General features: G+C 35.7%; 1 long non-coding RNA gene across 1 annotated transcript; it reads left to right on the plus strand.

Moving 5' to 3' along the window:
- The first annotated feature begins 15456 nt into the window (after positions 1–15456).
- Positions 15457–24605, plus strand: LOC132617141 (uncharacterized). The gene is made up of 3 exons (XR_009573604.1): positions 15457–15869; positions 21337–21397; positions 22019–24605. It is a non-coding gene; the product is annotated as an uncharacterized LOC132617141 (long non-coding RNA).
- Positions 24606–24646: the final 41 nt, after the last annotated feature.

Consider the following 24646-nt stretch of genomic DNA (forward strand, 5'->3'; position numbering starts at 1 on the left):
ATTAGTTATTGAAACACCAACTTTCACCAAAATAGTCGGATTAAGACATTAGACCTAGAACATAGCATCCTACGACTTTAGTAACCTTTTCACACCATATTCCCTGTGGGATTCGACCCCAACCTTGTTGGGTTACTATATTTAACAACGTCCGCGTTATACCATTAATAGGTGTAATTTGAGCGTATCAGCTTGTACGTGCAAATGCTGAGCTCCAAGCTGAGAATGCTTTCTTGAATGAGAAGGTGGATGAGCTTCATGATAAGCTGATTGAAAATCAAAGAGATGCTAGTGAGCAAGTGAATAATGTTCTGAAAGCCTTTGCTCGTGCTTCCTGATTCCTCTCCTTGTTCTATCCTCCATATTCCAGTCCCTCAAGCTCCCCCTCTTTTTCCTCTGTTTATGACATGATGTCTTAACTCTTTAGCTATCATATGTGTATTGTTTAGATTACTGCTTTTGGATAATGATTGTTACTTCATCCTATGGGCAAATTAATTTGATGAATGCAACGATTATTTTGTCTTTATGCCATAAGCTATCATCGTGTATATTTATGTTTCATAGGATGCATACTCATGAATCTTTTTTATGATGCCAAAAGGGGGAAGAACTGGAAGATTGATATGTGATGATATTATGGCAATGTTTGTCTTCCAGTTGAAATTATTATGTTGCTAACTTGTTACATGTGCCTTGACAATAATGGTATGCTTCGCAGGGGGAACAAGTGGGAAACTGGTTCTCAGGGGAAACATCCGTCTATGAGTTTGTCATCATCAAAAAGGGGGAAATTGATAGTTCCAAGTGCATTCGTGTTTTGATGATTGTCAAACGGTTTCAGAATCAAATAAGAGACCTGGTCTGTAATCTGCTCTCTATGCACCTTGCACTGTCGGCAGAGACAGCTGTAAAGCCGAGCCACTTGCTGCACACAATTACAACAATAAGCTGGCCCATGCTTTAGGTCAAAATTGAAGAGTGGTCTCTTTTCAACCCACATGCTCCCACTATATATACAACATGATGGAAACATATTTGGTAGACTTGAGAATCGAATCTAAATCATGCAAAGCTGCCAACACAAGTTCTCAAGATCTCTCAAGAACAAAGTCACTTTCAAGCTGAAGAATCAGATCCTGATATGAGTTTAGTCTATGTTCTTTAGGTTGTTGTAAGTCTTTGTTCATGTGCTTTAAACTGTAAACCTACTCTTCCCAAAAGGAAGCTGTTGTAGGTATATCAAATTCTTAGTAGTTGTTAGACAGTTTACCTTTCAATCTATTAAGTGATACCCTCAGCTAGATTTAACTTAGGTGTATTAGTTGGGTTTGGCTAGAGGTAGTCAACCTTAGTGGTCCTTAGCTAGAGTTAGCTAAGTGGAGTGGCTTGCAATCGGAGTATTGCAAGTGCGAAGGGACTACGGGGGTTAGTTCCTATGTTGCATAAGCGTTATTGTAAGGGTGAGGGATTATGGGAGTTAATTCCTAAATTACGATAGAGTTGTAACCTGAAGTTGCTCGTGTAGTGGAGTAGAAATCCTACTTGTGTAGATCGTGGTTTTTAATCCCTTGAGTAAGGAGTTTTCCACATAAAAATCTTGTGTTGATTCTCGTACTGCATTGCATAAGGGAACCGGTAGACGACCAGGTCCCTCACATACTGTTTGGTGAACGCATAGCCTGCATCAATATTTCTTCACTATCAAAAACTAAATTAAATTAGTTGAACCTTGGTAGAAAAGAAAACTTAAGCAAACTCAGAATTACATCCCACAACATTATCTAGTTCCGTCAAAACTCAAATTAAGTAGATTTCAAGACTTTTTCAAATCCATGATCCTTTAGTTTCTTTTTATCATCTTAACGAATTGTCTCAAAATTAGCCAAAAGCTGCTTAGGTTCAAGATTCTTTTTTCATGACCTCCAACCTAGTAATAGCCAAAACTAATCTAAATAACCTCACATACATATTCCTTTTCAACCATGTTTTGTTGATCTAGTAGTCGAGTAACAGAATAACAAACAGCACTAATTAAATCTTACTTAGGAAATACTCCCTCGGTGCCAATTTAAGTGTCTTACTTTCTTTATCTTCTGTCCCAAAAAAAATGTGTCTTTCTATATTTAGTAAGTTGACAATTCAAACATCCTATATGGAAAGTTTATAACCATAAGACTTGAAGTACATTTTAGTACATTATACATATCTTTAGTTTAGGACCATAAGATTCAAAAGTCTCTCTTTATTTCTTAAATTCCGTGTCTAATCAAGCTAAGACACTAAAATAGGACGGAGGGAGTAAGAATATTGCTTAGGCTATGTATTGAAAGAAATAAATATGTGTTGTGGCGATAAAAGGTGATTGATTAAATTACACACGTGTTAGGTCCATGGTCAAACCCCCGTATGATTGAACCACACTCTCGTATCTTGTACCTTTGGAGTTAAACTTACCATCAATGCAGAAGATAAAACACAAAAGGTTACCAAAATGATTGACAGAACTGAGTGCGTTACTGACCTTTGAAAATGTGTTCACAGAACATTTATTTATTGTCATTGAGTGTTCCTTTTAGTATCATCAATTGCTACCAAATTAACACAACTAATCAATGAATACAAGCATGTGCAAAATCAATTTTGCAACGACCGATTTTGCAGCGACTTGCTTAGTCGCTTTGAGCCTTTTGCATTATTTTCCCCAAAATTCTCTTCCCGTAGCTTCATCTTGGTATTTATGACTTGCGTGGATGGGTGTAGCAGTTCCTGAGGCAATCGAGCGGGTTTTAGATTGATTTTGGTGGAATTAGAGATTACTAAGTTAAGAAAATGAAAATATTGACCAAAGTCAACATCGGTGGTAAATGCGTCATTTTCAAAGTTTCGTTGATTCCATTGGGTCTAGAATGTGATTGTGACATAGTCAGACCTTGGTTGGGTCCCGAGGTGTTCGGGTGTTATTTGGATCATTGGTTGGAGATATAGGATTTTGATGGTTTGGAGTTGACCTTGGTCAACTCCGGGTCAAGACGACCTCTTTTGGGAATTCCGAGTGCTCGAGCAAGTTCATAGCATCGTTTATACTCAAGTTGCATATTTGGTTTGTGTATGGGGGGTTCCGAACGAGTTTCGGATGTTGAATCAGAGGTTCTTGAGACTTCACCATTTGCTGGCTCTAGTGTTTCGCACGTGCGCCAGTTGGGCCGCACTTGCGTAACGTGGGTTGCAGGTGCGAGGGAAGGGAGTTAGGCAGGTGGTCGCACTTGCAAGAGAAAGTCTGCAGGGACAGAAGTGCACCTGCGCCAAGTTGTCTGCACCTGTGGACATTGAGTTTTAAATGATGCGAGCTTCTGTGCGTAGGAGAGATCTCATAAGGGTGGAAAATGTGTTGCACCTGCGAGGATTGCTGGATAGAACCCCTAAATTCCCAATTCGAAATTCATTCTTTCTAAACACATTTTGGGAGCTATAGAGCTCGGATTTCAGAGATTTCAAGTGCTAGATTCAAGATTCTTCTTTGGGGTAAGTTCTTAACCTTAATCTAAGTATTTATTAATGATTCTATCTATCCATTATTTATTGATTCTTTCCATGATTTAAGTGGTAGATTAAGGGTTCTTCCATGGAAATGAGTGTTATTGAGATTAATGAAATTGAAGGTCCAATTGTGGTTAGAACTTCATGATTTCTAGGATTATGACTATTTAGACTAAGGGTAAGATGAATTTAAGTTGATATTCTAGTTTTTCCCTTAGGGGCTCGGGGTTACCTTTCTAGGTTTGTTTTTGGGTTCCGAATTAAAGAATAGCAATATGGGTATCATTGGATTCATATAACTCCGTAGAGTACTACTTTGACTATATTGAGCCCCATTTTCTATTGAAATTACAGCTTCGACCTTCGAGGTTTGGGATGGGATTTTTGGGTTGACTTCTTGGACTCGAATCCTTTATATGGCAATATGGGTACCGTTTTATTCTTATGTAGATACTGTATTTGAACAGATTGAACTCGTTCGAAAGCGCAAAGGAAGGGAAAGGCCTTTGAGTGACTCTTCGACTTTGGATTTAGGCAAGTTGAGACTTACTAGACCATTTATGTAGTGTTATGTGTTGGTTAAAGTAATTAAGAGGTGTAATTGGAAATTGGGGGTCCCGTACTTGTGTGACGAGAACTTGTGCGTGTACCGGTGTACTTGTATGGGTAACTAAACTATGTAAGAATTGTGCGAATGTGACAAAGATTAGGTGTTTAGCCTTTGGGACTTGGAGATGGTTGGATAAATTCATTAGGTTGGTATGGTTGTTACTTATATGATCGCCATGTTTGGTTGACATAATGTGAATATTGCCTTGTAATTCATTCATCACTCCACATCTCGTCTTAATTATGAAAGAGGAACTAATCTTGATAAATTGAATTGATATTATGCACTTGCATGATGTACGCATATCCATTACATTCATTCATGATATTGTTGGGATTTGATTGATAAGATACACGAAAGGGACCTTGGAGGCCGGATGTTGGATATGGTATATGGACGTATTAATGATAATATTATAGCCAGTTTGGCTGGAACCCGATATGATCCGGGAGATTTGGTATTCCGGGTGGGTATATGGACCTCATGAGTCCCCCATGGGTCACGTGAAACCTGCTGCAGGAGCGTGTGTATACCAGTACATATGGCCATTGCATTGCACATTATTCACTTGCATTGCATACTATTCACTTGCGGTTCATGCTATCTTTAGTTGTTTGACGTGTTCCTATACCATACTTGTCCAGAAGGTTGGAAAGATTGAATATTTATGACTATGCTTAACAAGGAACATACTTTATGAGTTGATCGAGTTGTGGATAATATCTTATCTAGAACTTTACCTACTATTTTAGAGTTTTGAATTAAATTACTTAAATCTTCATATCTTCAATAAGATTTTTTACAACAAGAACCAAGGTAGGTGTATTGTAACAAATTTCTAACATTTTATTAATTTAAAAAAGACACTTTTCCAATATAAATAAATATAATGAAAAGATGTATCTTATGAAACTAAAAGTTTTATCTCATGTGAGAATATAAGAGTTATAAACTATAAGCACGAAAATAAGACCAGCGATAATTAATTTATATATGCATATAGAAAAAACTATATACCTATTGTATCTCAACTAACCGATGATGCTCTCAAGAAATTCCCTCCTCCAACCTCAAAACAGTACCCCCGATGGGGTCATTTTCTTATGGTGTGCTTCTTCAATGATATGAGTCGTATCTAGACCATATTCATTATGGGGTTTTTTTATTGAATAAATTTGGATAATTATATCTCCCAAAAACCTCTCTATTGCTCGATAGTTATTAGTGTTTTCTATATGTCAAAAGTGGCATTGATAATGCTTACACGTAGCTATATCAAGCTGGCAGTTGGTACACTAATTTAGGGCTTGTGCTATAGTGGAAAATTAATTTAAGACCTACAACAAACATCTCCTAAAAATTTTAAATTCAACAATCAAGTTATCATACATGAAGTCAAAACCCACAAATTGAACGGGGTCGCAGATGCCCATCATATGGTACACCGTACTAGAAACACTTGTGTCACCGATCTAAATGAGCAAATATCCTTTTATATGAGACTGTTGATCCCATACTCTATGATCTGGGACTTTCAATCGGTTCAAAATCATTAATAGGACATGTTTGCAGGACACTGACCTACAATAATAAGACTTCAATTGCAACACCTGAGTGACATATTTGCATACGGTGTAACACTATTCCAGATGGTTACCAATGAAGTCAACATAAATGTGAATGGACAACAATTTCATCAAAGATCATACTCTATGATCTGGGACTTTCAATCGGTTCAAAATCATTAATAGGACATGTTTGCAGGACACTGACCTACAATAATAAGACTTCAATTGCAACACCTGAGTGACATATTTGCATACGGTGTAACACTATTCCAGATGGTTACCAATGAAGTCAACATAAATGTGAATGGACAACAATTTCATCAAAGGATAGAACCTCTTGTTAAACAAGAAGATACACTTGAAGCATTATTCAACAAAATATTGAGAAACATGGGTTGTCAAGGAGAGATAACAAAAACATTTTTCCTCCTGGGGCACGTTGTATTGGAACGGGAGAAAAAATCGTTCAGCTCCATGGAATATTTATAGGTGACTTCAAGACATAAAATTTTAATGTTTACCTTCAAAATGAGGAGCACCCCAACATACTTGACACAAAAGCAAAAAACATTAGCATTTGTTCCAAAGCTACCTTTTCCTTGGCTATGGTTACTTGAACATTTTACCTTTATTAATGCATTTCTTTTTTGTTGAAAAAAAACCCCGTAAATTAATTCTTGTTTTACCATCTTTTATATAACAAATCTAATTAGCTACTAACACTACTAAAAAACTAGCAAAAACCGACGACGAAAACCGACGGACCGCGTCGGTTTTTTCAATGAAACCGACCCTTTACGGTCCGTCGGTTTACATAGCCTCACTTTTTGAAAACCGACGGACCACGTCGATTTTTTCCGACGGATTGCGTTGGTTACGTGGTCTGTCGGATTTTATCCAATAATTTTAAAAAATAAAAAAAATCGACGGACTTAGTCGGTTTTTTTAATTTCTGATTTTTTATCTTATATAAAAACAATATATATTTTATGAAAAAACCGACGCAGTGCGTCAGTTTTTTATTTAAATTTTTTTATTTTAAATAAAAAAACCGACACAGTGCGTCGGTTTTTTCATCAAATTTAAGAATTAATTTCCAGAAAATCGACGGACTGAGTCAGTTTTCTAGAAAATTTCCAAAATTAATTTCCAGAAAATCGACGGACTGCGTCGGTTTTCTGGAAAATTTCCTGCATTTTCTGCAGCCACACCTACACAGAAGTGGATGACTAGCCTTTTCTAATTTTTTATAGAAGCGCATTGCTTCTTCATTAGGAGGTTCCTCAAAATTTTGCTCAGGTTCAAACCCAGACTGTACGCCAAAAGCATCATTAACCATATCATTAACTCTATCATATTGGACATGACTATATTCCTGCGACACAATACTCTCACCGACAACCATATTGTAAAATATACCATTGACCCCATCAGTCTCTCCATGATCAAACCAAACATAATTACTTAAACCCACGACTATATAAATGAATCCTAACCGCTTCCGGTTTCAAATACTTCATACTCCGGCAATGAGAACAAGGACACCTAATTACCCCTTCATTTTGAAAAGGGTGAAGTGTCATTTCATGTGTGATAAACCCATCAACACCTTCAACAAATTTATCAAGTACACCCACACGATTACTATTATTCATATTATACATCCACATACGATCCATCTACAAAAATATACCCACAAATTATTGAGGTTATAGAAATATATTATAACTTAAGAATTCTAACTTAAAATATAACTTAACTTAAGAAAACACAATCCCAACCACTTCTAACTTTGAATTCTCAATAACAATTCTAACTTTAATAATTTATGAATTCTAACTTTAATATAATTTTGAAAAGCACAATCCCAACCAATTCTAACTTTGAATTCTCAATAACAATTCTAACTTTAATAACTTATGGATTCTAACTTTAATTCTAAAAATTGAAAAGTAAATCTAGTCAAATAAAGTCTACATTTTAGTTTTGAGGTTATAGAAATATTATAACTTAATAATTCTAACATAACTTAATAATTTTAACTTTGAAAAACACAATCCCAACCAATTTTAAAAATTGAAAAGTAAATCTAGAGAAATAAAGTCTACATTTTATTATTGAGGTTATAGAAATACTATAACTTAACAATTCTAACTTTGAAAAGCACAATCTCAACCAATTCTAATTTGGAATGATCAATAACAATTCTAATAACTTATGGAATTCTAACAAAAAGCACAATCCAACAACAACAAAAAACTAGTCAAATAATTAAAGTATACATTTTTGCACATATTCAACATCAATAATATTACAAAGAATGATAACTAAGCTAACACAAATACATTGACAAAGAACATGAAATATAGCACAATCTCAAACCAAAAAAAAGACAAGTAAACTAGTCAAATAAAGTTTACATTTTTTTCACAAATTCAACATTAATAACATTGCAAATGATGTTTAACAAAGCTAAATAGACTAGAATTAGGCCTAAAATCTACAAATAAAACTAAAATTGAAAGAATTTTAAAAGCCCTAATTTAAGAGAAACTAACCTCAATTTATTAACTTCAAAATGGGTCTGGAGTAGGTGGGGACGCGCTGTGCAGGCGGCGGGGAAATGGGCGGCGGGGCTGGGCGGAGGGGAGGGAGGCGGCGGGTAAGGTTTGAGGGGAATGGGAGTTTTAATTGGGAAGAGGAGAAGAAATGGGAATAAAACCCGTCTGCCATGTTTTTAAAGAAAAATCGACGGGCAAAACCGACCCTGTCCGTCGGTTTCTTAAAAAAAAATTGTTTATTATTTTTTTACAAAACAAAATGAATTGCATATTATTTAAAATATTTTTAAAAATAAAACCGACATCGTCAGTCGGTTTTATATATTTTTTTTTTAATAAAACCGACGTGGGACGTCAATTTTTTTTGGGCGGAAATATATTTTCAAAATTCTACCAAAAAAACCGACGTCGTCTGTCGGTTTTCTAATTAAAATAATTTAAAAAATTAGAAATGCAAAAAACTGACGCAGTGAGTCTGTTTTCCGTCGGTTTTTTAAACCGATGCAGTGCGGCGGTTTTTTATCCGTCGATTTTTGGCAGTTTTTTAGTAGTGTAATATGGTTGTTTCATTAATTGGATATACGTTCAGATGCACAATGCATAAAACATTCGGGACATTTTTGCAAATTTTAGTAATTAAAATCAATGATTATCTGTAACAAATAATTCTAACGACTTTTCTTTTACATTTTAATTATATTGGTTAATTTTCATGAGAATTTAAAATAACGGTGTTAAGGGGGCTGGGTTAAGGGTTTTTTCGGGGGGGGGGGGGGGGTGAGGGAGGGCGGGGGATGTTAGGTCTTTTTTAGGGGGAAAAGGGGTCTGGGTTGATCTAGTGCTTTTCTTAGAGGGGCATGCTAGGGCTTATCCCTTATAGGTTTTGGTTGAGCCCGGCCCCTTAGAAAGTCCCTCTTATAGGAGTCAGACTTTTAGGGTTTGGGTCGGGCTTTTTAATGAGCTTCGGTTAGCTTTGATTTTTTTATTTCTTTTTGCTTTTGTGCTTTTAAAATTGTGATACAAAATAAGTTAACTAATTTTTCAATATTTTGTTATTAATTTGAAACTTAAAACTACTATTCTCTTCGTTCCTTTTTACTTGTTCCTTATGCTAAATAGAAATAAAAAGTACAAATCACAGCATAATTTTCTTTTCTTCAGAAGCCATTGGCCCTGCAAGTTGTATATGAACTCGTATCACTGCCTTTTTAAAAGAAATTCTATAAGTAATATCTTTCGAAAGTCAAACATAATAACTATTTACTATTTATAATTGGAAGAGGCATACAATGAGGAACATATAGGATGTGTTGGAAAATGTTTTCATAACACTGATCTAGGACCAATTTATTTAATGCTCTACTTAAGATTTTATTATATGCAATACTCCATTTACTACATATAATCCCCATGTAAAAAAATATCAGTCGCTACCAAGCCCGAGAAATAATTGTTTTTTTTCTTTTCAAGTGCAACCAAAGCAGAGAAACCAAAAGACACACTCTAATACCATAGCGGCAACAACGTAAAGGTCAGCAACAAACACTAAAAGCCAATAAAAGCACGTAATTCGTAGAAAGTCGAAGAAAGAATGAAGTCGGACGTAGCAATAGAAATAAAAAGTAGAAATCACAGCATAATACCCAAGAAGACTGAAAGACCCTAAAAGTAGTAGTTGTAATTCACACTTAAACGCAGATGAAGGATGTGTAAGAACGATGATTTCCAATCACCAACTAAAATACGAAGGCCGACCAAAAAAATCCAAAAAGGAGGAAACAACAGCAGTGAACAGAGCAAAGGCAGTGTTTGGACTAAACTGCCCTTCGCTTATGTCATCCTCCACAATCACATTTCTTCCCCTACACAACAGCCCAGCGCAATTTAATTCCCTCACGTGCCCAACCATGTCCGTTATTTCTTCCTGTGTATTTATCAAAGACTTTAAATTGTCTTTTCTCGTGTCATCTCATTCACATGACATATTGTAATTAGGAATAGGATTTTATGTCAGTTTAGGTTTACACTAAAGAACGACTTTCATTTGTTAGATGATTTATACAGATTAAAAAATGTTACAATATCAGGAAAAAAATTAAAGCAAAGTGAATTGAAGTTAGGCATCCAATCTTAGTTATAGTGACAAAGAAAAAATTAAAACGATCATTAAAAATTATTAAAAAAAAATAGAAAAACGATTATATCCAAGCTTTAAATTTATATAATTTGCTGATATAATTCTTACAAATTTTACCAATATAATATATACTTTATATAGTAAATAATTACTCTCTCTTCGTTCTCCTCTCTGCCTTCTCTTTATATTTTTCCTCTCTGTCTAATTCTTCCTCAAACCTCATGGCGGATGGAAACAAGACCATGGAGAGGCAGTTAGAAGGTATCAATGTTAGACTAGACAAAATTGATGAGGATATACAAGAGGGAAAAGAGTCCCTCATTTCATTGAAAATTCAGGTCTCTGATAAAGAGAAGGAATCCGCAAATGAGATTTCCAAAGTTGCTCAACTCAGCATGAATATGTGTCAAATCCAAGAGCAGATAGAGAATCTTTTCAGGGGCTTGTATTCTAGAAGAGACAACCTTGAAGAGTTCATAAACCCTGTTAAGGCTGAGATAGTTCCAACTGAAGAAGGCTCAGAAAGTTGTCAGGCTTACAATGTGAGTGGATTCCATGAGAACTTGCCGTTGAATGACCTAATGGGCAAATCACTGCGTAATTTCATTGATGAATCCACAGCGGTTAGGCTGGATGCATCAAAGCTGAAATCACACCTCATCTCTCAGTTCACACGCCTGATGGCAATGTTATTGCCGTCTCAAAAGTATGCCAAAACTTCCAAGTCTCTCTGGATGACACACTGCTTACCGTGAATTTACTTGTGGTGCCATTAAAAGAGGGTGACATTGTGCTAGGAGATCCATTTTTACGCACGGTTCAGGGGTTTTACTTTATGCATGCTGAGGTGAAGTTCAAATACCAGGGAAAGCAGTTTTCTTTGAAGGCACGAGAAGAGAAAGTATCATTTCTCATGAGCGAGATTTTGGGCTAAATGTATCCGGTCATTAGTAGTTGGTTTCTTATTTTGTACTTCTTTCTTGTTGAGTTGGTGGTTTTTCATTACGTATTGTTCTATTTACTGCAGATGATTTATGTTTTCATGTTTAGTCCCAAACGTTGACCCTTAAAAAAAGGGTTAATTACTAATATTCTAATGTCTCAAATAGTAAGGAAAGGAGTTTCCTATAATTTGCATGTGAATCTTCTTAAAACATTAATAAATTTCATGAAACAAATTATATGACAAAATTTGGGTTTTAACAAGCTTTACATTTGTAATCATACCTAATAAGGTGAATTTTTAAGTGCATAATACTAACTACTCTAACTGAAGCTAACAACGGACATGCCAGACTGAAACATAATTTATTGCAAACATATCTTAATAGCTTAGTTATCCTTTTCCTAATTAGAATATGTCATTTGAATGAAATGGCATGAGAAAAGACAATTTAAATTCTTTGAGAAATACATAGGATGAAACAACGGACATGGTTGGGGACGTGAGGGAATTGTGTGGGGGAAGAAGTGTGGTTTCATTAGAACTATTTAATAATTTCTGACTGCTTTGTGCAATTATATGGATGTGTGATGGAACCCGAATACAAATATGCAGAATGAGGTAAAAGACGTTTTCGAACTGTGCTTCTTCCCCGATATGTTGGAGACTATTTGTTTCACTTAGTTTCCTTTCTTTGTTAGCTTCAACTACTTCAAATGTCTATGATACTTGTATACTACTATGTTGTATGTCCAGGACCATTAAACAAAGTTTTTCTAGGCATTCTCTTCAATTAAGAGAAAGTATCACAACATTGATTTCAATTGCAAGACTTGTGCAGCTTGGAATATACTTCATATACTGTTATTATATGTGGTCGTAGTGACTGCTCTGTAGCAACCCTTTTAGCTTCTGTTCTGAGCACAAATACGTATTTTGGTTGCTCACTCATACGAAGATCTTATGAAAGCACTGAAGATCATCGCATTTCTGATGAGCGGAGTTTCTTGTTTGCTCTACTCTCATTATGTCCACAGTAATTGACTGCCGATAATCTTTTGTGAAGTCTAAGTAAGCATTTTGGGTACTGGAAACAACTGTTTCTATTAAGAAATTATGTGTGATGTAAATCTGCGATCCTTTACCACTTCTTGAAGGTTACACGAACAAAGCATAGAGCGTGTATCATAGTAATGTAACAATTATGGATTCTGTAGCATAGTACAACGTACAAACTAAGATGTCCGACCCATAAATAGCACAGGCGACATCCCACTAGTGTCCAATAGAAATGCTATGCATAAAAGTTAAAGCAAACCAATCTGATCATGAACAATATGCAACGTGTCCTTCCGAGACTCATGGAACATGCTCGATATCCCTGAAGTACGCATGTTCAAGGGCGCTCTTGGCAGTGATTCTCTTTCTGGGGTCCAAGCAAAGGATTTTCTGGAAAATAGTAATTGAATTCAAAAGATTGAAGCCTGTGCATATAATTAGTGGTATTATTAAACACCTACTTACTGTCCCCATACAAGGGAAAAAAGCACTAAGCCTTTGATATAATCCGCTACATGAAAAACATTGACTTGCAAAACAAAAACAGAAGTCCTGGCCCCATTAGGTGTTCTCCAGATATAAATTAAAAATTCAAACTAAGGGATATAAGAGAGGGAGAGAAGACGCGAAGAAAGAGAACAAATAGATTTAGACTTAAAGAGATCGAAACAAATATATATCATTTAGCAAATTAGCAGTGAATACCTACAAAAATTTCACTGGATTTTTTCAGAGAAAATTAAGCAGAAACGTTGGAGTTTCATCCAGAATACAAGAAAACTTTGTCTGAGTAACGTATAGAAGTGATTGCAATATAATTACTATTAAATGCATCTTGTGTTACTGCTATGCTACGTGGAGTTTTTTTTAGTTTTTTTTTTTTTTTTACAATAGCACATTTATATCTATCATAAAGAGCACCTTATATTTATTTTTTTCGAGCTGTAGCCTGTAGGCCTCATCACATAATAATGATACGGGAAAATAAACTCCCATCATTTCTCCAAACATACATATAGCTACCCGCACTAAACAATAACTAAGAGGAGTTCAGTTGTCGAGTTTAGTCTAGGAATAAAACAAAATAAAGCTCTTGCAAAGGATCCTGTTGAAAGCCCTATGTCCTCACAAATAGTGTTGATCTCCCAAGACTGAGGGATCACTTTGTTAAAGAAATGCTATCTAGAAAGAACAACAGAGCTAAAAATAGAGGCAGTAGGTAATAGGCTTTGTCTCTGGCTTCTTCTTCATCCAGTCATATATCTTCAGGGGAACTCCCTGTTGTTGGAAATATGCAACTCCTGTTGTTGGAAACATGCAGTCTTGTAGGCCAACTTAACTTTGAGGGATCGAACTGGAAGAAAACCAACGTCACCTTTTCTTTTTCTTTGGAGTAGAAAAATTAGCAAATTTTCTTACAAGAGATATTAGCATCTTTCTTAGTAACACAAAATTTGTTGTCATATATAGGATGAACGATGCTCTACTGACAATTCAGAACAATTTGATTTATGAGGTTGCGTATTTAGAGAAGTTGAACTAGTGAAGGCAACTATTGAGCATGAAGTTGGGATAGAGATTGAGGGTCAGGGTGCGTTGATCCAACGGAATGCATTTTTTCATCGAAGTCGGGATATCGTGTACTCATATCATTTTATGGGATTTGATAAAAATACCACATAAAACTGAGAGCCTGTCATATTTTGGAACGAAATTGATTCACTTTTTAATTGTGTTCCTTTTTACGGGGTGTTCTATTGTGGACTTTTCTGATGGATTAATTCATGCCCATAATATGGAAGGATATTGCCTGAAAGGACATTATGGAGTTGGTAGTAATTTTTTGCTTTCAATGCATAGGCAAATAAATTATGGTATGTCTACTTTATTTTTTTAGGATTGTTGGGGGCTTCTTTTGTTTATAGTGTGATGACTAGGTTTGCTGGATGTAATGTATTAGTCTTTCAAGTTATTGTAAATTACTTTTTAATTTTTTAAAAAATTAGTAAAACAAACCCCTAATGAAAAGTTTTGTAATAAATAAAAAATTCAACTTGTATATCCGCTCGTACTAAACTTTTTCTAGTACTTATCGACTAGGCACATTTATTTTATTATTCATTAATTAAGATGGTTAACACATGAAGTCAAAACCCGCAATAATAAAACTTCAGTTGCAACACCTGGGTGTGACATATTTGCATACGGTGTAACACTATTCCAGATGGTTACAAATGAAATCAGCATAAATGTAAGTAGACAACTGTTTCATCAAATGATAGAACCTCTTGTTGAACAAGGAGAAACACTTGAAGCATTATTCAACGGAAGACTGAGAAACATGAGTTGTCAAGGAGAGATAGCAAAAACAAGTATTCGTCTTGGGGCACATTGCATTGGAACAGGGAAAAATTCATCTGTCTGCATTGAGTATTTATAGGCAACTTCAAGACATAAAATTTTGATGTTTACCTTCAAAATGAAAAGCACCCCAACATACTTGATGTAAAAGCAAACAATTGTAGCATTTTCTCCAAAACTTCCTTTGGATTCCGTTACTTGAACACTTTACCTTTATTAATGCATTTATTTTTTGTTTGAAAAAACCAGCAAATTAATTCTTATTTTACCATCTTTTATATGACAAACCTAATTAGCTAATTTTACCTAACTTCATTTGTGGATTGTAATATGGCCGTTTCATTCATTGGTTATACGTCTGGATGCACAATGCATAAAACATACAAGCATTTTTGCACTTTTTAGTAATCAAATATTAATTATTATCTATAACAAACAACTTTAATGAGTTTTCTTTTACATTTTAATTGATGTTGGTTGGCTTTAATGAGAATTAAATATAAGGGTGTTAAGGGGGCCGAGATAGAGTTTTTTTTAGCGGGGTGTGGGGTGAGTTAGGGCTTTATTAGTAGGGCGAGGTGGGCCGGGTCAAAACTTTTTAATTACCGATCTCAATACTTTATATTGTCCAGAGGCTTCACTAAAGCAAAATCCATAAGCAACATGATAAACACTTTTCTCCCATTCGGTCAATTGAACCTTAAAATTCTCCCCCAAAAGAGGTGTTGGATATTTAAATTGGGTCACGGATCTCTCCATATGGGCTGACCCTATCCATTTGAAAAGGATAAGGATAGAAGTTACGGAATAACTTCCCTGAAGAGAAGTTACTGCCAAACGTGGTTAATTTAAGAGATGGGAAAATCAGTTTTCTGCTAATCTCTTGAACGCCCTTCTTAAGAAAAAGAAAACCAACTCTCTGTTCTTCTTCTTCTTTCAAGAAGAAAACTTTTCTCTGGTTGTGCTATGTTGACACAATTCGAAAGGCATTTAGTTCTTGAAAATCAACTTCGTTTTCTAGTGAATCGAAGTTCGACTTGGGGGAACTTTTTCGATGGTGAGTTCAACGATCTTCCGCAACGCTAGAAAGGTGCGCAATATTGTTCTTGCCCCGTGATTTATTCTTACATTGGCATCAGAGCCTAGGGCTTTATTTGCTTCTAGTTTGAATAATTCTTTCTTAAATAATATGGATGAAAGAAAATAGCCATTCTCAAAAGACTAGCAGTTTCGTTGCAATTTTGCTTTGCTTCTGCGGCCCCGTGAAAAGAGACGGCAATTGCTATCTCATGAAAAGCCAATCAAGCTTCTGACTTGGCTTTGCAGGACACTTATTTTTCTTAATTAAAAGGTATCATGTGAAGTTTTAGTATGTCTCTCGACTTTGATAATAATTAGTTTTCACATGTCTTTAATGGTGACGATTTACATGATAAAACGTGATTAGCACCATTGCGGCTATTTCGATTTACAGTTTGCTAAGGCAAATTACAAATTCACTTGAAGTTGCTTGTTTTTTCATGTTGGTCACATCTCCTCTAAAGAACTGGTGACCCTAGACTTTAAAGAAAAGTGCTTTGGCGATTCTTGCTATTTTTTTAAAAAGTAATTCACTGTGAAAAGGGACTTGTAGTCCTATACTACAGAGAGATTTTCTTTGGGCAAACTTGATGACAAGTATTGTTGATATGACTTCAACTGTGTGGAATTACCAAAGTTGCAAAATTGAAATATTAGTGAGCAGACATGGCTTTGTAGTCATTATTATTGGAGACAATGCAATATGAGTTTCAATCAAGTTGTTATTTCAACAAATGCATATTACAGTTACACGGATTGAAAATAGCATATGTTATGTAGCTTTCTATATGAATGTATCCCATTTCATGGATTTAGTTATTAAAAAAAAAATCTATGTATATAGTCAACTCATTATTCCTTGGAGTGAATGGATTTAGCCAATTCTTAGTGATTTTTTATTGATACTTGAGTGGTCCTGAAAGGGTCTATAATTTATTTCAATAAATAAGAATGACCTTTCTCTTCTACGAGTTAATGTGACATATGTTGTCACTTAACCATCCTAGTTGTATCCTTGTTCCCGTTTCAAAAATAACTGGAGGAGGACGAGCTCTAAGTTCTCCAAGTGAGAGTGATACTGAGAGCGGAGTTAGGGACAACGTAGAAGAGTACGTCGACACAGGACAATTATCAGGTTTGATGGATATGATTCTGAGATCGTCAGGTCTAATGTTTTGACGACGATATGAAGGATCTTTAGAGATAAGAGAGATTGTCATAGGGAAGGGAGAAGAAAATATGAGGAAATTTATAAAGTAAAAATGGACCTTTCTGCTACTATATCGTATTTGCCTATTTGGGGCGAAATTAGCAGAATTGATAACTCATTATTCATTGATTGAATTTTGGGTTGCTTTGTTCATATCGAGGAATTCTCTCCTAGAGTCTTGGGGAAAATTATTGGATAATATTTATCATGAGTATAGTCTATATTAGTCCCTTTGTGTATATACTCTGACACTTGAAGCCAAGTGGGAGGAGAAAAAGGACATAGAAGCTAAGCTTACCAAGTCTTAAAGAGTAAAGAGATGTCCTACGCCTTGTTTTTATCAACCTTCTCCTATAGACAAGCTAGATAAGAATTTGGCTTAAAGAGTTGTAAACTTTTTTTTAAATGAATATGTGTTGTTTGTCTCTTCTGCTATATGTTCTGCTCATTTGTTATGTATAGCATAGTATGTAAGAGGATGTGACTTAAAGAATCTGTGTGATTCTAGTCGCAAATGTAATTTGATACATACTAAGAAATGATTCCCATTTTTCATTAATCATTTGGAGAGTAGATGATGATTGGAAATTAAATGACCTTTCGATTCTACACTAAATGTGAAGTCATTATGGGAATTTATTTTCTTGAGTATGTATATCACATGCATAATTGATGAGTCTTACTTGCATGATTGTGTCTCATAAAAGACTATGGCTTCAAGAAGTATAATTGCTGATCTGAATAAAGGTGATAAGTCGAACGGCGAAAATCATGATACGTGAAGCCGTAAAATATGGTTTGTACTGAAAAATCAAGATGCTTTAAAGAGTATAAACCTCGTGATGTATCACCCAAAGGAGGGTAACACTACCTAATATAGGAGAGATCTTCATACTTACAATGCGTAGAAAAAGAAAGACTCCACTACATGTGGAATTATTGTAAGTTCAGTTGTTAATGATCTCATCTATGATGTGAAATATATTTTACTGCTCATGTAATGTAGGCACACTTATAAGATATATATATATGTGGCAGTACAATTTTGACTCGCCTGAGACAGTTGAGAATCAAGTTTGACATGTAGATGAAGTGAACTGCTCATCGTGTCAAGAAACACCAAAGGGTGATGTTTGGAATGATTGTTCGACTTAAAAGTGTTGGTCATGTTCTATTGGATGAGCAGTAAGGGCAGGCAGTGATTCGGTCTCTTCCCAACATTTGAGAATCTTTTAAAGGATAACTTGACACCATAAAGATGGCATCAAAACAATTATCAATGTTAACCATCATGTGGAACTTGAAGATGAGCGGCTTGGTGCCGCTAAACCAATACCTAGTGCTTATGTGGCAAATCAAGTGGTATAAAGAAACTTCCACGCTTCAGTGCAAGAAACTTAAATAGGGTCAAAGAGACTGAAGATGGATCCTCCAAGGAAAGAAACCTATTGAATTCCAACAAGGAAAAGTGGCATTACAAGAAGAAAGATAAAAATTGCAGTACTACAACTGTCAATATTTGTTCTTCTTGTATATTAGGTTTCTCTCTAGCAATAATATTGTGAAAATTACTCTAGAAAATGTCTTCTATGGTTCTGGACACCGTTATGATGGTTTATTTATGTTAAATAGTAATCAGTCCACTTATGACTATTATGTGGACTAATATATTATCACATGCTATTTGAGTAATAAAGATGTTGTTACTACATGGCATTTATTACATAGCATGTAAGATTGGGTTGCATTGGGCAAGATAGAATGAATTGATTGGCTAAGGAAGGACACTTGGGTTCTTTCTCCAAAATAGACATGCCACTTGTCAACATTATCTTGTCGGAAAGATTACATATAAACCATTTGGGAAGGCTAAGAGAGTTGACTTCTTATTGCAATTAATCCATTCAGACGTCTGTAATTCACAAATACGAAGGCTAGGTCTATTGTGTTTCTTTTCATTATGTTTGTCAATGATTTCACGCACTTTGATTATATCTATTTGATTTCTCATAAATATGAAGCACTTGAATGCTTTAGAAGATATATGAATGAAGTTGAGTATCAATTAGAAGGCATGAATATCTATCAAGACAATTTGATAAATTATATAATGAAAAAGGCATTACCAGATGGTTAACTATTCCTTACACACCTCAACAGAATGGTGTAGCAGAAAGGAGGAATAGAACACTATTGGACATGACAAAGTCCATAATGGCGCAGAAAAATTTACCTATCTCTTTCAGGGGAGATGCGTTATTGACTGCGGCCTACATATTAAATAAAGTGCCTTCTAAATCAGTTACTTTCACTCCTTATGAGCTATGGACTGATCATAAACCGAACCTAAATGGTCTACGACCTTGAGGTTGTGTTGCATATGTAGAAGATCACTTTAACAAGTTTGGTATACTGGGTCCAAAAGGCAAGAAATGTATCTTTATAAGATACTCTGACACTCCAAAGGGTATGTGTTCAATGGTGATTAAAGGATAGAAGTGTTAATCACGAGACGTCATATTTTTGGAAAATGATTTTCCAAAGTAGGGCGAAATAAAGAATTGAGAGCCTCTTTATGAAGTGTTGAATTCAGATAGTTATCAAATGTCTTCAGACATGATTGATAATTAATATATGAAGGATTGGTTCTTGATCCAAGTGGGAGTCTTGAATCCCAAACTTTGTCTGAGGAATCTGAATTTCAATTACGTAAGAGTACCAGAAAAGGTATACCTAAACGATCTTATGAGATTGAAGATTACGTTTTCTTGGTAGCTCCTACAGAATTAGATGAGCCTAATTCTGTGTCTGAGGTTTTAGCGTGTCCTAGAAAAGATGAGCGAATGATAGAAATGAAAGAAGAATTAGAGTTCATGAGAACCAACAAAGTCTGGGATCTGGTTGACCTTCCTCTTAGCATAGAGATATTGGGAACAAATGAGTTCTCAAAATTAAACGCAACGCGGACGGGTCAATAGAAAGATACAAGGCACGATTGGTAGCAAAAGTTTTTACTCAAGAAGCTGGAATAAATTATGAGGAAACTTTTTTTCACCAGTTGTGAAGTTTACCTCAATTCGTCTACTTTTGGCTATTGTTGCACGTTTGGATCTAGAATTACACCAAATGGACATGAAGACAGCTTTTCTCAATGGAGAACTAAATGACGAACTCTACATGGAACAAACTGTGGGTTTCATCGTTGAAGGCCAAGAACATATTGTCTGTAAATTGAAAATATATATTTATGGCCTGAAGCAGTCACCAAGGCAATGGTAATTGTAATTTCACAAGGAGGTGATGTTACACCCTGTAGTTTTGTATGTCGAGATTCGAGTTACCCTTCAGGAGGTATATGAGATTAGATGCGCCTATCTTATGTTTATGAGGGTTTAAGTTTATATAATAACCTGCGGAAGGATTGGAGGGCAAGTGAATCAAGAAAATTAAGTTTTGTTGGACTTTGGAGGAAATAGGAGGGGTAATTTTGGCCCTACTTGAGGAAGGAATATCTTATGGTATACGAGGAGTTTTGAAGTGAAATAAATGCCTAAATTGAATTTCGGGAAGCCTAGTTCCCAACGCAACAAACCCCGCATCGATACAACGTCGGAGTAGAGAATTATGGACGTTACAAGTTAGGCGGGCAGAGCAAGGCGCGCTGCTACAGTGCTATAGTGTCAATCGACTCTAACCCACTATATAAGGGGCAAAATCCCATTTTTTCTTCACAAAATTTTTCCAAATATTCCAAAAAATTCAGCAAGCATATGAGGGCATATCTACACCATAAAAGTGAGGATTTTGAGTAAATTTCGAGTGACGGAGTATTAATCGAGGGCCGGACAGCGTGTAGTCGCGATTATAGTTTTGTTTTGTGTTGGAGTTGGCCCGGATTCAAGTAGATATTGAAGATATTCCTTTCTAGTGAAGGTATGGTGTGAATTTCTCTTTATTAATGTTGATTTACGAATATTTATGAGAATAAGAGTTATAATTGTTGTGTTGGTGTTGTTGACTTATGGATGCAAGTTTGAAGAGAGTTTTGGATGAAAATATACATATTTGTCTTGTACAATCTTGATGATATTGTTGTTGATGTTGTTGGTATTGTTTGGGAGTTGTTTTGGTATTTGGAGGAAGTGAATAATATGGGGGAGATGCTGCCAAAATTTTCGTAACCCAAATTAGCCTTCAATGAGTAACACTTATAAGTTGATGGAAATATGATGGAAGTATAATTAAAGATGTATTTCTCAATTTATAGGTTCGGGTGAAGGGCAAGCATCGGAGTAAGGGATTCTTTAAGTGGTGGCTTGACGGATAAGGTATGTAGGGTGTTTGTTTCTCTCTTTCTTTGGCACGAATCCAACTAAAGCATGAACATGAGCGTCTCATAACAAATTCATTCCATTCCTATGCTATGTATTTCAAATCTTAATGCCTTAATTACTTGACTGATTCTACCATATTATCATGTTTATCATCATTAAGTTATTTCCTTGGATTCGATACGAACTCCATAATTCATTCGGAGGTTACGACCTTATGTCACTCCGAAAGGCCGCTGTTACTTCATATATATATATATATATATATATATATATATATATATATATATATGTATATGTATGCACTATTTTACTACACCGATTTGCGCTATAGTCGGCCAGGTACAACACCTATTATGCAACCACTGATCAGTTGGTATTACACACCGAGTCCCGAAAGGGTCGGGTACTTACACACCGAGTCCCGAAAGGGCTAGTTACTTATACACCGAGTCCTGAAAAGGCCGGGTACGTTATGCTGATGATACTATTTATATATATATGAGCATATACCTGCATATGATTTTAAAACTCATGCATTGTATATTGTACGTTCTAAGATGGCAGGTTACTTCTATTCTCTTTGTACCTCTGTCTTACTTATGTTATTGATTCCAGCCTTAAATACTCAGTGCTTTTATCCGTAATGACGTCCCATTGCACGGGACGCTGCATTTCGTGCTGCAAGCACTGACAGGGTTATTGTGGAGCGACCGCATTAGGATTTTCCAGCTTCAGCGGTGTTAGCAAGTGCCACTTCTCCGGACTTGCTGTCATTTGGTATTTTTCTGCTAGTGTAGTATATGTTCATAGGTACACTCTTAGAGGCTCAAAGACATAGTGGGGTATGTATATATTGTGTATGGTCACGTTAGCTTTGTCTTGGTCTGTGATACTTTCCTGTTAGCCTTGTCGGCTTTATGATACTCGTGATGTTGTGGCGACCTTGTCGGTTCGATTATGTACAAATATGTTGGATTATCGGATATTTCTATGTTGGGTCTTTTCTGTGTGCAGGTGTTCTTTGAATTACAGTATATGAAGTTCAAAGTAACTGCTAAGTCTGGTGGTCTCCGGCCCATGGGGCGGAGCCCGTCATACTCCTCGTCGGGGTGTGACAGGTGATCTCATATAGTCTTATCATGATCAGTGAAGACCATTTCATCTAAGTGAAAAAGTCCAATAGAATGTTTGTAATTCATTTCCTTTACGTGGATGATATTTTATTAGCCGAAAATAATTTGGAGTATGTGAAAACTATCAAGTCATGGATTTCAAAGTTATTTGACATGAAATACATGGGTGAATCTGACTATATATTGGGTGTTAAGATCCAAAATATCATTGCAGAAAAGCTTTTTGAGTATGTATCAAGAAACATAGATAAGGAAAGTTTGGAACGCTTTTGAATGAATAGTTGTAAACCCGTGGATACTCCTATGGCAAGAGGTGAAACTTTGAGCCTTGATCTGTGTCCAAAGACTAAAAAATAAAAGGAAGACATGCCTCGAGTTTCAAATTCAAGTGTTGTCAGGATCTTGATGTACGCTATGAGGTGCACTTGTTCAGACATTTGTTATGCCATAAGTCTGGTAGCAGGTATCATGGTAGCAGGTATCAATCCAATACTGGAAGAGATCATTGAAATATGTGAAGAGGATTTTCTGATACTTGAAAGGAACTGCAAATTATTCACTATTCCATAGTGGATCTGATTTACTCCTGAGAGGTCATATAGATGTTGATTGGGCTGGTGACCAGAATGATAGAAAATAAATTTTTGGCTATGTTTTCTTACTTACTGGTGGTACTATTTCACAAAGTAAGAAACAAACTTGCACGGTCCTTTCGTCCATGGAAGCTGAATTCATGGCTTGTGCATCTGTAGTACAAGAAGTTGTTTGGTTAAGGATTCTTTGAGCATTATCATGTTGCAAAGAATTCTCAGGGTTCCATAATTTTATATAGTGGTAGTCAAGAGGCTATTGCATTTACAAAGGATCCTAAGTTTCATAATAAGATCAAACAAATTGATTTCAAATACATATAACTTCGTTAGACATCATGGCAAGTGGAAACATAACATTGCAATACATGTCTTCACAAAGATGATGGTTGATCCTCTTACAAAAATCAATATCTAGAGACATATTTGAGAAACATGTTGTGGCTCTAGGTTTGCGAAGGGTATGTTGAAATTTATGTAATGCAAAATATACTCATCGATGAATTATGATTGAGATTATGTTGATATTCTATATGCATGTGATGATATCTTAGTGAAGGATGTAAGTGTGTCGAACAAGTCACGAGATTGGCTCTCTCACACGAGCAATTTCCTCTTACGTTGAGGAACATGAAGAGATGAATTCTACCACCATGTTATGACTTGTTTGTAAGCCAGATATGAGTTTCTCTAAGAAGATGAATTTGAGGATCATTGAAGAGAAAAACTCTGGTTAGACATCTCAAGGTGTCTAGACCAAGATCTGTGCAGTGTTGAATGAGAAAAATAATGAGACATGCGCGCTAACATAAGGTGAGAACACCGTAGCACGTGTTTCATACCACGTGTGCTTAGCGACTAATGGGTTAATGGGAAATGGGTCTCTGCTTCTTTATTTTGTGAGACCCAGAAAGTTATAATATTGACTTTCCATTGGAACACCCTTTGACCTTTTACTGTTTCTTGAAGTACAAATCAATGTTGCTACTTTATCATGTCACTAATAGCTATGAGTGATTCGACAATGCAGTGCATTTCTAGGAAAGCAATTGATTTGTCACTACTAAAAAAACAGCGTTTAGTGACGGACGTATTCCGTCGCTAATCAGCATATATCTGTTGCTAAACATGTGTTGCGACGAATTAGCGACGGATTAGCGTCTGTTATGATTTTGCGCGTTGCTAACCTATTAGCGACGGAAAATTTAAATCCGTCGCAAACTTAGCGACAGAGCAGCGACGTATGAGATCCGTTGCACATTATAGCAACGGATTATTTTTGTTGCTATTGTTATAAATTCCGTGACTAATTTCATATTTCATTTCGTCGTTTTAGTAAATTAGCGACGAAAACCATTGTCGCTAATCCGTCGCAAAATATTGAATTATTTGTGCCTGCATTTAGCGACAATAGAATATTTGTCCCTCTAGCAACGACCAAAATCCGTCGCAAATCTATCACAAATATTTTTCTTCTGTTTTTTTTTTAAATACACCTGTTGAAACATACTAAATACAAA

This window comes from Lycium barbarum, chromosome 11 (genome assembly GCF_019175385.1).
Source record: "Lycium barbarum isolate Lr01 chromosome 11, ASM1917538v2, whole genome shotgun sequence".
NCBI classification, from domain to species: domain Eukaryota; kingdom Viridiplantae; phylum Streptophyta; class Magnoliopsida; order Solanales; family Solanaceae; genus Lycium; species Lycium barbarum.